Source organism: Orcinus orca, chromosome 9 (assembly GCF_937001465.1).
Source record: "Orcinus orca chromosome 9, mOrcOrc1.1, whole genome shotgun sequence".
NCBI lineage: Eukaryota > Metazoa > Chordata > Mammalia > Artiodactyla > Delphinidae > Orcinus > Orcinus orca.
Window position 1 is genome coordinate 35,141,602 of NC_064567.1, and position 12,807 is coordinate 35,154,408.

The 12,807-nt window shown below is 34.7% G+C and overlaps 1 protein-coding gene across 6 annotated transcripts in view; it reads right to left on the reverse strand.

Annotated features, from left to right (window-relative positions):
* The window catches only part of FOXP2 (forkhead box P2), a 547,197-nt gene that overhangs the window by 478,114 nt on the left and 56,276 nt on the right, over nucleotides 1-12,807 (reverse strand). For 5 of the 6 annotated variants that reach the window (XM_049715212.1, XM_049715210.1, XM_049715209.1 and 2 more), the window contains exon 2: nucleotides 3,788-3,932. The exons of the other annotated variant lie outside the window; for it this stretch is intronic. The gene's annotated coding sequence lies outside the window, so the exon portion shown is untranslated. The remainder of the gene's footprint in view (nucleotides 1-3,787; nucleotides 3,933-12,807) is intronic. 6 annotated transcript variants of the gene reach the window in all.

Sequence of the window (12,807 nt, forward strand, 5' to 3'; positions counted from 1 at the left end):
ATGACTTCATTCACTCAGTGATATTCATTTAAGGTTCCTCCATGTCTTTTTGTAGCTTAATAGGTCATTTCTTTTCATCAACTGAATAACAGTCAATTGTATAACTATATCACAGTTTGTTTTTCCATTTATCTATTGAAGGGCATCCTGGTTGCTTCCAAGTCTTGGCAATTATGCACAAAGCTTATATAAACATTCTTGTGCAAATTTTTCATAGACATAAGTTTTCAACTCATCTGGGTAACTACCCAGGAATGCAATTACTAGGCTGTATAATAGTGAATACTGTATGCATGTTTAGCTTCATAATAAACTGCCAAACTATTTTCCAAAGAAGCTATATCCATTCCACCACCAGTGAATCACAGTCCTTGCTGCTTGCTCCACATCCTTGGCAGCATTTGGTGTTGTCAGTGTTGTGAATTTTAGCCATTCTAATAGGTGTGTAGTGGTATCTTTTTTTTTTTTTTTTTTTTGCGGTACGCGGGCCTCTCACTGTTGCGGCCTCTCCCGTTGCAGAGCACAGGCTCCGGACGCGCAGGCTCAGCGGCCGTGGCTCACGGGCCCAGCCGCTCCGCGACATGTGGGATCTTCCCGGACCGGGGCACGAACCCATGTCCCCTGCATCGGCAGGCGGACTCGCAACCACTGCGCCACCAGGGAAGCCCGTGTAGTGGTATCTTGTTGTTTTAATTTGCAATTCCCTTATGAAATAAATACCAAGCATCTTTTCATAAGCTTATTTGCCATCTGTATATCTTCTTTGGTGAGATCCATTTCTTATAGTTGAGTTCTTTGTATATTTTGGATACAACTCCTTTATCAGATATGTGTTTTACAAACACTTTCTTGCAGTCTGACTTATCTTTTCATTTTCTTAACACTGTCGTTCTCAGAATAGAAGTTTTTCATTTTAATAAAGTGCAACTTATCCAACTTATCAATTTTTTCTTTCATGGATTGTGCTTTTGGTGTCTTATCTAAAAAATCAACTTCTAGATTTTCTCCTATGTTACCTTCCAGCTGTTTTATAGTTTTATATTTTACACTTAGCTCTATGATTCATTTTTAATTCATTTTTGTAAAAAGTATAAATTTTGTGTCTAAATTTCTTTTTTTTTGCATACGGATGTCCAGTTAGGTGTTCCAGTGCCACTTTTTGAAGTCACTGTCATTTTTCAACTGAGCTGTCTTCACTCCTTTGTCAAAGATCAGTTGCCTATGCTTGTGTGGGTCTATTTCCAGATTCTCTATTCTGTTACAAAGATCTGTCTATTATTTCATCAATATCATACTGTCTTGATTACTGTAACTTTAAAAAATGTCTTGAAGTCAGGTAGTGTCAGTCTTCTGACATTGTTCTTCTTCATCAATATTGTGTTGTCTCTTCTGGGTCTTTTGCCTTTCCATATAAACTTAAGATCAGTTTATCAATATTCACAAAATAACTTACAGGGATTTGATCGGGATTTTGTTGAATCTATAATCTTCAAGTTAAGAAGACCTGACATCATAACCATATTTGAGTATGCCTAGCCAAGAACATGGACTATCTCTCCATTTATTTAGATCTTTGATTTTCTTTCATCAGAATTTTGTAGTTTTCCTAATATTGTTGTTGTACATATTTTGTTAAAGTTATTCCTGTGTTTCTTTTTTTGATGCTAATACAATGGTATTGTATTTTTAATTTCAAAATTCCAGTTGTTCATTGTTCACATACAGGAAAGCAATTGACTTCTGTATATTAATCTTGTTTTCTGCTACCCTGCTATAATTGTTTATTAATTCCAGGAGCTTTCCTTGGTTGATTCTTTTGGATTTTCTACATAGACAATCATGTCATCTGCAAATAGACAATTGCATTTCTTGCTTCCCAATGTGTATGCCTTTTATTTCCCTTTCTTATCTTACTACCTTGACTAGGATTTCCAGTATGATACTGAATAGGATTGTTAAGAGGGGACATTCTACTTTGCTCCTGATCTTAGTAGAGAAACACGTAATTTCTCAATGATGGTTTTTCATAAAGCAAATATCCATGCAACCACCAGCCTAGCGAATAAACAAAATGTTGCTGATACGCCAGAAGCTCCTGGAACCTCCACCCCAATTTCTACCACCTATATACAACTTAACCATTACCTTTAGTTTTGTTGTAATCGCTTCTTGCATCCCTAAACACTAAAGTCTAGTTTTGGAACTTCATATAAAATAAATCATACAGTATTATTCTTTTGGGTCTAGGTGTTTTTTATCAACATTATGCTTAGGAGATTCGACCATGTTATTGTTGCCATACTTTATCCAATTTCATTGCTGTAGAGCAGAAGATGAGAAAATTTTTTCTGTGAATGACAATATTTTCCAATTTGTCATCAAACTCAAACCAGTAAACGAGAGTTCACTACTGACCTATCAAATTTAAATAACTCTTTAAAGTTTCACCATACTTCTCAATAATAAAAATTAATGTTTTAAGTGAAAAGCAACTGTTTCATGTCATGAAAGCAATACTAATGTCTGTAGTCTTTCTCCAAGTTGTCTATTCTAGTTCAATGATGGAAAAATTTTGAACTGAACTGCTAAAACTGAAAAAGTTTCTTTTTTATGCATAGTTTCTGCTAAATTCAAGATTCCTAACTCACAATTATAGATTGTGAGGAATGGCAACAGTGTTTCCTGGCTCTATCAGATGTTCCAACCAACAAGATTAAACATGAACCTAGTAATTTTGAAGAATTCTCACTGTAGACTACTTTGACAGCTTTGTCAGATACTATGTGATTAAGAATATCACATTCAAAACCTGTAAAGGTTCATATTTCAGTTCTGGAAATAATTGGGAGAATGTATGATTTGGTTTTATTCAACTCTAATAAGCATTCATTTTCTATTGCATAATTTGGACCTTTTAAAACCAAAACAATACTCTATCACTGAGTTCTTTCACTGATGAATGAAAAGTGTTATCAATTATAAGCAAAAGTCAAATTTCTGGCAGTTAAGCCATTACCTCACATATCAAGTGCCTTATCACAAGGATGATGCACGAGGTAACTTTCCAGATAAAGGTAGTGATGATAAGAAATTTCTTCCCAAATAATTTTCCTAAAACAAGCGTTGCCTTTAGTCATCATTCTTTCTACCAGTTTCTGAACAGCAACTGAATTCTATGTTTCTATAAAATCATTAACAGACATCTTTTAAGTTCTTCCTGACAAAATAGGAAATCAGTCTTTCCAATACACTGAGCTGACAGAAGTTATATATATATTTTAAAGTAGATTATGGATACAAATTCAGTCTAATTCATTTTCACCATGCAAAGTGAAAAAAGGACTTAACGTCTCTCTTACTGGAAGGTGTACTTAAATAGATATGTTAAGATAGCCTTATTCTCAGATATGAAGAAATATAAAAGAAAAAGAGAGAATCAAAGTTCAGCGCATAAAGGGATTATGATGGCACAATTGCACATATTAAATCAAATGAAGTTACCTTCTTTTCATCAGAATACTCTCAAAATTCTTAACAGTTCTCTGCCAGAAGGTAAAATTAAAACTAATCCATTCTGCATTAAATGTTATTATTGTACGGCATCACCCTATGTTATTAGTTAGAAAATGTTAACACAAATAGAAATTTAAGTTACCTACCAAAACACCCGTATATTTTGTAGAGAAAAAAAATCCAAAAAATATTGTCATCGCATAGTTTTCTATTACTAACACCTGAATAGCCACAAAAACTGAGAGATGGAAAATATAGAGTGCAGATGACTTACATATGGAGGGTTAGACTTTAATTCTCTCTCCCAGGATTGAGGAGTTTTATTCTTTGTGCTTACAATGCTCCTTTCTCCAGGGTATTCTTCTACTTCCAGAATAGGTCAGGACAAAGCTTCAACAGACTTCTATTATTTGTTTGATCTAGGGGGAAATTATACTTTTAATCAATTATTACAAAATGCATCAAACTTTTTTCTCACTGTGCTGGGGGGTGGCGGTTTCTCATTATTTTCTCTTGGATCTGAGGTGAACAGAGAAAATAGGAATTGCCATTGTTGCATATTACAATAAATAAATCAAGTAGTTTAAATTAACACCACTAAAAGAAACCCACATCTATCTTCTTTTTCATTTTTATGGCTAAGCAGCACAGCAAGAGAAAATTAATATTCAAAATCCAAATGACTACAAAAGCCTACTCAAATGTATTTTTAAAAGACTTTAACATAATTTTGCAAATCCATGAGTTTGAATGGACTGGCAGAGATGATTAGGTATCAAATATTTTTACTCATTCATTTTAATGTCTTAGGGCTAAAGAATTACAGGATGATTAGAAAAGTGTAAAGGGAAATCCATTTAAAAAATTTTTAATGGAATAATAAAAAAGATGATTTCAAGAGCATGAGACAGACCAGAAACAGATAGCAAAGGGCCTGTAGGCAGGGCAAGAAATCTAGAGTAAGAATTTTGGAGATGGTACAACGGTTGGGAACTGCTATTCAAACAGAGCATGTTGGTCAAATTAAAGCATATAACATGAGTACATTTTTAATATGGTTTGATGTTAACTTTCTAAGAAATCTATAAATGTAAAAATGCAACACATCCTACCTTCACAAGAACACAGAAACATAATACATGATTATTTGATCTTTGGTGGTATGAACATTCATAACTTTAAAGGAGTTAATTGTATTCTACAAACTTCATCAAATTGTAGTTTTCTAATAACGGATATTTTCTGCCTCATTAAAATGAAATATCAAGATAAATGTCTTCAACTTGTGCCATACCCTGGATCACACTCTCTTGCCTTATCTTTAAGTCATTCATATTGCTTTCCATTAAATAATAAATTAGAATGTAGGGGGAACATTTAGAGAAATTTGGAAATAAAATACAGATGGGGGAAATGTGTCTGTTAGCACCTTAAAGCCAGTTTTCGTTCAGAAATTTAAAACTATTACACTTGTGATTACTATTCCAAAAAAACTACAGTGGCAATATAGTAAACAAATGAAGCCAATTAATAGCTGTATCGGAATAGCTAAATACAAGAACCAAAATGTTTGTGGGCAGAAGAATGTCTCTTTAAGCCATCCATCTGGTCACAAACTGATACTTACGTGAGCCCCTTCTGATTTTAATCAGAGTCAGGGGTACTTGTAAGTATTTACCTGGAACACCTCAAAATTATTTCAAAGTGAAACGAACAGAAATTTGACTATCAAAAATTAAAGCTATTGAAGGAGAAAACTCACTCAAGACTAGATTTTAGGATTACAGAAAACTGATATATTTTCTTTTAGAAAGATACAACTAATCTTGGCCTAACTTAATAGTCTTACTACTAAAACTTATCAACATGCATTCTATATGAATATTTCCATATGGCTTTTCAAACATAGGTAGTTCTACCTTAGTTTCAAGAACACAGAAATGATTTTGCTATATTTTGGATCAGTGCAGATCAATGCACATTCCTTTAGGGAAGCCTTTTGAACTGACAAAGGGTGAATGATTGACATCAGTAACAAATACTTTTTGTTGTCCTGGACTGACATGTCATTTATAGCAATACCTATGCTAATTAATGCCATACATATCTACCAGATGTGTCAGAGAAATATGCCAGACCCTTCACAGAATATTCCGTTTGAGTGCGGCTAAAATTACATTATAGATATGGAAATGCATCCCTTTGTGATAAAGAACTGATCGTTCTCTCTCTCTCTCTCTCTCTCCCTCCCCCCATGTATCACACACACACATATATACATATACATAGAATATACTTTCTGTGATAGGGAAAAACCCACTTATATGTACAATTAGCTATACCTTGTCTATTCCATTGGTAAAACTTTTTACAAAGAGCAAACTCTACCTTGCCATGTTCAAATACACTATAATCTTAAGCTTAAAAAATACAGAACATAATGTACTAAAATACTAGTCAGGGTCTTCAGAAACTACACTATCATCATGACACTTTACATTGAAATGTGTTCCCAGATTCTCTCAACTCCACTGGTAGACTGTTAACAATGGGAACTATGCGTTAATCATCTTCATCTCCCCATTCCCTAGGACACAGTTTGGTATATAGTGGGTACCAGCTTTTTTTAAAAAAAATAGAGTTAAGGTCAGTAAAGACATCAAAATTATGTATCACATTTTTGTCAGTGAATTCAGTATATACAAAGAAATAATTGTTAGTGTTGGCAACTGAAACCCTTACTCATTAAATCAAATAAACTGGTAAAGAACTCATCTCAGTGTCTGGTACAGAGCTAGCACTCAAAAAACTGTGAACTATATAATCAGATTGAACATTCATCCTGCATTGCCTGGAATAGATGGGGTTCGTACTTACTGCAATTATTAACAGCTACCACTTTTCTTCTCAAAAGTGTCCCAGTTTAGATGGCAACTTTATTCCTCCAAAGTATCATTAATTTATTATAATTCATTTACATGATTATTTCTTTTTATCAACAAGTTATTCTTTTTCTTGTTTTCTATGATGCTGTTACATGACAAAACTATTTTATTGGGATTGGGATGAACAACATTCCATTCTTTTAACATCAGTACATTCACAGAGAAGGTCAAGGGTTTATTAAATCCTCACATCCTTTTTTTTTTTTTTTTTTTTTTTGCGGTACGCAGGCCTCTCACTGCTGTGGCCTCTCCCATTGCGGAGCACAGGCTCTGGACGTGCAGGCTCAGCGGCCATGGCTCACAGGCCCAGCCGCTCCGCCGCATGTGGGATCTTCCCGGACCGGGGCACGAACCCGTGTCCCCTGCATTGGCAGGCGGACTCTCAACCACTGCACCACCAGGGAAGCCCTCACATCCTTGAAGCTAAACATTTCATCATCAACAAAGGAATTATCTCCTAGCTGACCAATCCAATGTGACTTTTAATTCTTGGTTTGCTTAACTTTGCTAATTCATTTAGCTTAGTTTTCATTCTTTCCTTCATAAAACTCTACCTTTGGCCTACATGACACCCCTCTTTCTTGATTCCCCTCCTACCTCTGAGACCTCCTTTTTTCAGTGTCTGCTAGTTCCTATTCTTACATGTATTTCCTCAATGTCAGTTTTCTCAAGACTTCATTCTAGTCCTCTTCTTTTCCTAATCTGCGCTCCAGTTCTTGCAATAACCACAATTTATTGCAAATGATTCCCAGGTGTGTATATCCAGTCCACACCTCTCTCCTGACCTGCAGATCAAAAGTTCCTACTGAATATACAATCTCCTATCTGTCCCCACTTCCTCCAGTCTTAAATCCAAGACCAAGGAAGCAACCAACAGTTAAGGAGAAAGTGAAGTCCTGCAAGAATTCACAGGCAACGGAAAACAAGGCAGGGAAATCCAAACCCACTAGAGTGAGAGGCAACCTGTTCCTGGTATCTCATTTGTAATCCAAGCATGTTTCACTTATAAAAATTGTTGCATGTAGTGGATAGGTTTCAAGGCAAATATTACTAGAAAGAATAATATGATAAACGTCAAATATATCATGAGGATCACAAAATAAAATACCCAAAGATAAAAGTGTAAAGCAGCTAGGCGCAAAATAAAAGAAAGCTGTAGGGCACTGTGGCAAAGTCTCTAAAGAGGTGTCTTTTAACCCCCATCAGATTACTGCATATGCTCCTGCATTTGTTCCATAGGAATGCAGTCTTAGCCCTCCCAAATGTGAGTTTTCAAGAGAAGTTAGAAGAGCTGTGCACGTGTGTGAGTGTATGTGAGAGAGAGAGAGAGAGAGAGAAGAGAGAGAGGGAGAGAAACAGAAACAAAGAGAGACAAATCCAATTTTTAAGATTTAGTAACAAATTTCATATTTTAAAAAATAATAAATATAATAATATTTGCAAGCTAAGGACATAAAGCACTCCTTTTTGACCTCAAGGTTAAATTGAAGGGCTAGCCTTTGACTTAAAAGCCATGTGTATATAACATGGCTTCTTAAGGAAAGTGTGGTCTGAGTTCTGAGCAACCAACACAATACAAAACCTTTTGTTATACAATCCATTTACATTTTGCGAAAAGCTTGCTATTTAATTGTACTGCCTAAAACATCCTATGAATGCAATTTTCCACCTTCTCTTTGGCTCAGCTCTTTATCCTCTACTGCCTCTTAAACATCTTCACTTGAATATTACGGTTCTGACCCTTCTTCAAATTAATCATGGTCTATATACCTTCAGAATTTTATCTTAAACCTTCTCTTTACTCAAGAACACTCAAGTTTTCTTAAATATATACCAAAATATTTATTTATTTATTGGATCTTCTAACAGGGAAAATTTTGTGTGCCTCTGGCTTTCCCTCCAGTTTACAGGAGAGATTTACAGAAGAGAGAAATTTATCCAAGATCTCAGAGGGTGTGAGTGGCAGAGACGGAACTTGAGCTCACTTTCCTTTTGAAACCAATGCAAGCCAAATTTACCCAAAATTTAATTGATAGGTAAATATACACATATAATATTTAATTTCTCTAACTGTATTTGAAAATAACTAATTTCCGTTAAATAACATACACTATAATCAAAATTAGAAAATACCAATATTTGTGTATGTCACCTCAAAGTATGCTTATTACAACATTTTAACTTTCACATTAAACATATTTCACTTATGTATTATACATGTTTATAACTGCGGAGTCAAATGAGGATATCAGACTTCCAAAACTAATAATCATCCACTCTCAAAAGGGCACAACCAGTATCAGCATCACTAGGTTCACATTTAAAAGAGAACGACTCATTCTGTACACAATTTCTGAGTAGTTGATTGTATATTAGCTTACTTATGAAGTGGAAAAAATCTCAGAACAAACGAGCAGGCGACGGGGGAAAAAAAAAAAACTACCTTATCTATATTGCCCTGACAATTGAGTTTGGACAACAGTATTTTCTAAATGTACCCTATTCAGGGCTGGATATGTAATTACCTTCAGTTCATAGTCTAAACATTAATGCTTTCATAGTATTTAAGACTCCTTGTAACATGCTTGCAGCTTTAAGTAAGCAAGGCTAAATCTTGACCAGATAAATTAGCAAAGAATGCAATAAAGGCTGCAATAAAAGAACTTTATCCTACAAACCTTCAAGTTGCTGCTAAATGAGATTTCTTTGAAATGCAGATCAGTTGAACTAGATTAGTGAATTTTAGCTCCTGTCAACATCATAACAAAATACAAATACAATTGTTCACTGGCCTTATCTCCATGCTTCCATCTGCTGCCTTGTTATTTACTTTCCTTGATTTACTATGCAGATCTAAATAAGGCACATCAAGGAGGGCTTACAACACAATGGCTTCTTAAGCTTTACATCAAGGTATTTGAAACTGAAGCCAGGAAAGGGCTGCCATCAAAGACATATCTCTAATGAACTTCCATATCAGAGAAGGTTTGGTATTTAATACTGCTGTGAAAAGAAAGAGCTACAAATCAGAATGGCCTATGAAAGAAAATGCCCACAAATCTTGATGAGATTAGCACCTCTGAGAATTAATATCCCAATAAAAATGATGTCTGGTACCTTGAAGAGTTAACTTCCAACCTTTGCAAATATAATGCACTGTGTCAAGAGCAGGGAAATCATTTGACAAGGTTAAAAGGTCAGGGAAGAATTTTTAATTTTTCTCCCAAAGCTAGAAAATTATATTTTTTATACCTGCTTATCGTAAATCCATGTCAGAATAAACAAACTTCAACATAATTAACACAATTAACAAATTTATAACATTACTTTCTATGGTATACGCATTCTGCACTATTTTTTCAAAAATGAAAATTAGGAACAACTTCACAGTAAAATATGTAATATAAAATGACAGCATGCAACATTTGTTCATCAATTCTAGTATTTCCTTTTTCTGCCCCACAGCCATCTATGGCAACACAGTAAAATCTTCAGTCATTTTGCAAATCTTGAGGTGCCATTTTTATTACATGCTGCTCACCTTTTAAAGAGACACAGTAAATAAGAATTTCTTTTCACCCTCTCTTCCTCCCTAATTGTGTTTTCCCACTTTTATTTATGTCAAAGTTGAACAAGACAATAATTCACAAACATTAGTGAAAGTTTCCAGCAAACTCTACTTGCATTACTATTTGACAATTTCTTCCCCATAAGCAGTTAAGGTCCATAAACAAATGATAATTTTGTTTTTCCTAAAGAAAGCATTTCAATCATTTATGTCGTTCTATAGCAAGGGAAGATCCCACAAGCAAGTTCTGCTCCGTGGATCAATCAGCTCCAAACCAAAGTAGACATGTTGTCGACTCCAGTGCCTGGAAATCCTGCTGCGGGCTCACCAGATGATGAAAACCGAGGTATGCAGCAGGGGGGCCCCACGTGGCATTTGGTAGCTTCTGGGCATGTCAAACTTCACAACAACCCCACAGTCAATGACAGCAAACACCTTCCCTCTTCTTGCCTCCAAACATAAACTTGCCTCTCTACCCTCCCTCCGAATTACGGGCAGTCTTCCAGAAACAAAGCCCCAAACAGAAGAAACCTCCCATGACTACACAACAGAAATCACAGTTGTCTTTTTGCTGGATTTCATTTCATGTAGGCAATGTTCCAGACTTATTTACAACCACAAGAGACTGTTACCTCTTCTTGTTTAACACAATGACAAAACAACAGATTTACATATGCAAAAGCAGGTGCTGTAACAGGTTTGACTACTCTTGACCTAAAGCATGTAAAAGAGGTTTATCTGCAACAGCTGTCTCAAAGGTATTGGTGCTATGATGGGCAGTCAAAACTCCACCATCTGTAGAAGCGTGTGCTCAAAATGACAATATGAATTAAACAGTGATCAATAGGCCTTCCCTCATCTTTATCCATACATTGAAATCCCAAGATGTGTTTATATTGGGCTATTTTACCTATCAGTCCTAGATAAGGAAAATAGAAATGTTGACATGCAAAAGTAATGTGTTCAATTGATCATTTCAGAACAGTTCTTTTCACCATGCTGACACACTGTGAGATGCCAGGTACTGAATTTTAATCACAGTATTATTTTAGAGCAAAATTTTCACAGGATTAATAATTCTAGTTGCTGTAATAATAACCTAAATAACTACTCTGTTGGAGTTCTACTACCGTAATTGTTTTCCTTAACTATTTTTACATTCAAGTTGTAATTTTAGATCTTAAAAATAATGAAATTGTAGGCATGGGTATCTTAATCTCTCTTACTTTGAGCTTCAATTTAGAGAGGCACATTTTTCTGACGTTCTGAGATTACAACTTTCTTTAAGAGGCTACTTTTTCCCTTGCACACCAAGGTAAAGAACCCGAGTCTGAACATGACCCCTTACTGAACAGAATGACTTGTTTTTGAGTTATATTTGCAGAAGGTAGCACCATATGCCCCAAGCTCCAAGTTGGATGCTCTTTCTATGGTCTAATTTGCTTGTCAAAAGATGTTACAATCACAAACCTACAATGTGTAGATAAACTTAATATCGAATGGAAAAAAAAAACTATTTTCCTCACTTTCTTTAGAAATAACAAATTAATCTCAAATAAATGCAAAAGGTTTGTAAAGTTCAAGCAACCTCTGAATTATAAATAAAAGAACCTGGTGTCACATGATTGAAAAAAGAAAATCACACACACATACATAAGTTTAAATTAATTATTAAGAACAAAAACCTCGTCTCCTTTTTGAAAGAACAGAAGCAGCATGAAGTGCACAATTTTCAAGCTGACTTAGAAATAAACTACTTTTTAAACAGAAGTTTCATAAAAGACATTTAAAGCAAACCACAGTTCATTATAACAATTAACCTTTCAAATTTGAGTGAAATACATCCACTTATTTTAAATGTTTTTGCAATTTCCATTGTACATCTTTGGAATTTTGTTTTAGCCTCCAAGAACCTTTAAACTCTGCTGCAATGTTCTTTTGTTTGTTTGACTTGATTTTGTTTGTCTGTTTCTTCATAACGGAGAGATAGTATCATGGGAAGGAAGAAAGAAAGACTATATCTGCAGACAATTTGTTTCAATTTTTTCTTTTTTTTTTCCTGTCTTGTTGCTTAAACACTAAAGAATTAAAATACCATTTAAAGAAAAAAGCAAGGGTATTCAGTGGCTGTTTCTCACAACTGAGATGAGACATTATTATGACCCTTTCAAAGCCTTTCCAAATGTTTAAAAACTAAAATTATTTACTCAATAGGTCGTAACTGCCTTTTGTGAGCCACAGTAATCCATCATGTGAATAAATATTTAGACAATATTTTAAATGTGTGTGATATACTTGACAGAATGCTGCAGTTCCAGGCTGTCCTGTAAATACAATCTGATCAAAAACATTCTGCTTGTACAATAAAAAAAACCCAGCTAGAAACACAATAGTCCAGCCAAGGAGGGAAAATTGATATCTAGGAAAACCTCAACAGTGAAAGTGACCATCAGTGACATAAACCACTGCAATTTTAAGTTTGAAAAGCTGTTCTTGCTGAGGTAGCTATCATATAAAGAATATACACCTATCTTAGGCAGATATTAACAAAGCTTCTTAAAAATGTACCACTTGTAAATAAAGATAATATATCTATTTAATAAGCAACATTATGCAGCAGAAAAAAAACAAAGAGCAGCACTATACATACTGATGTACTGACAGAGAGCAATTTCCAAGGTACACTGTTAAGTGAAAAAAGCAGGAGACATCAAAGTGTGTATGTTTATATTACCATCTGTGAAAAAGTGACATATAGAGATACATATATGTTTATATATA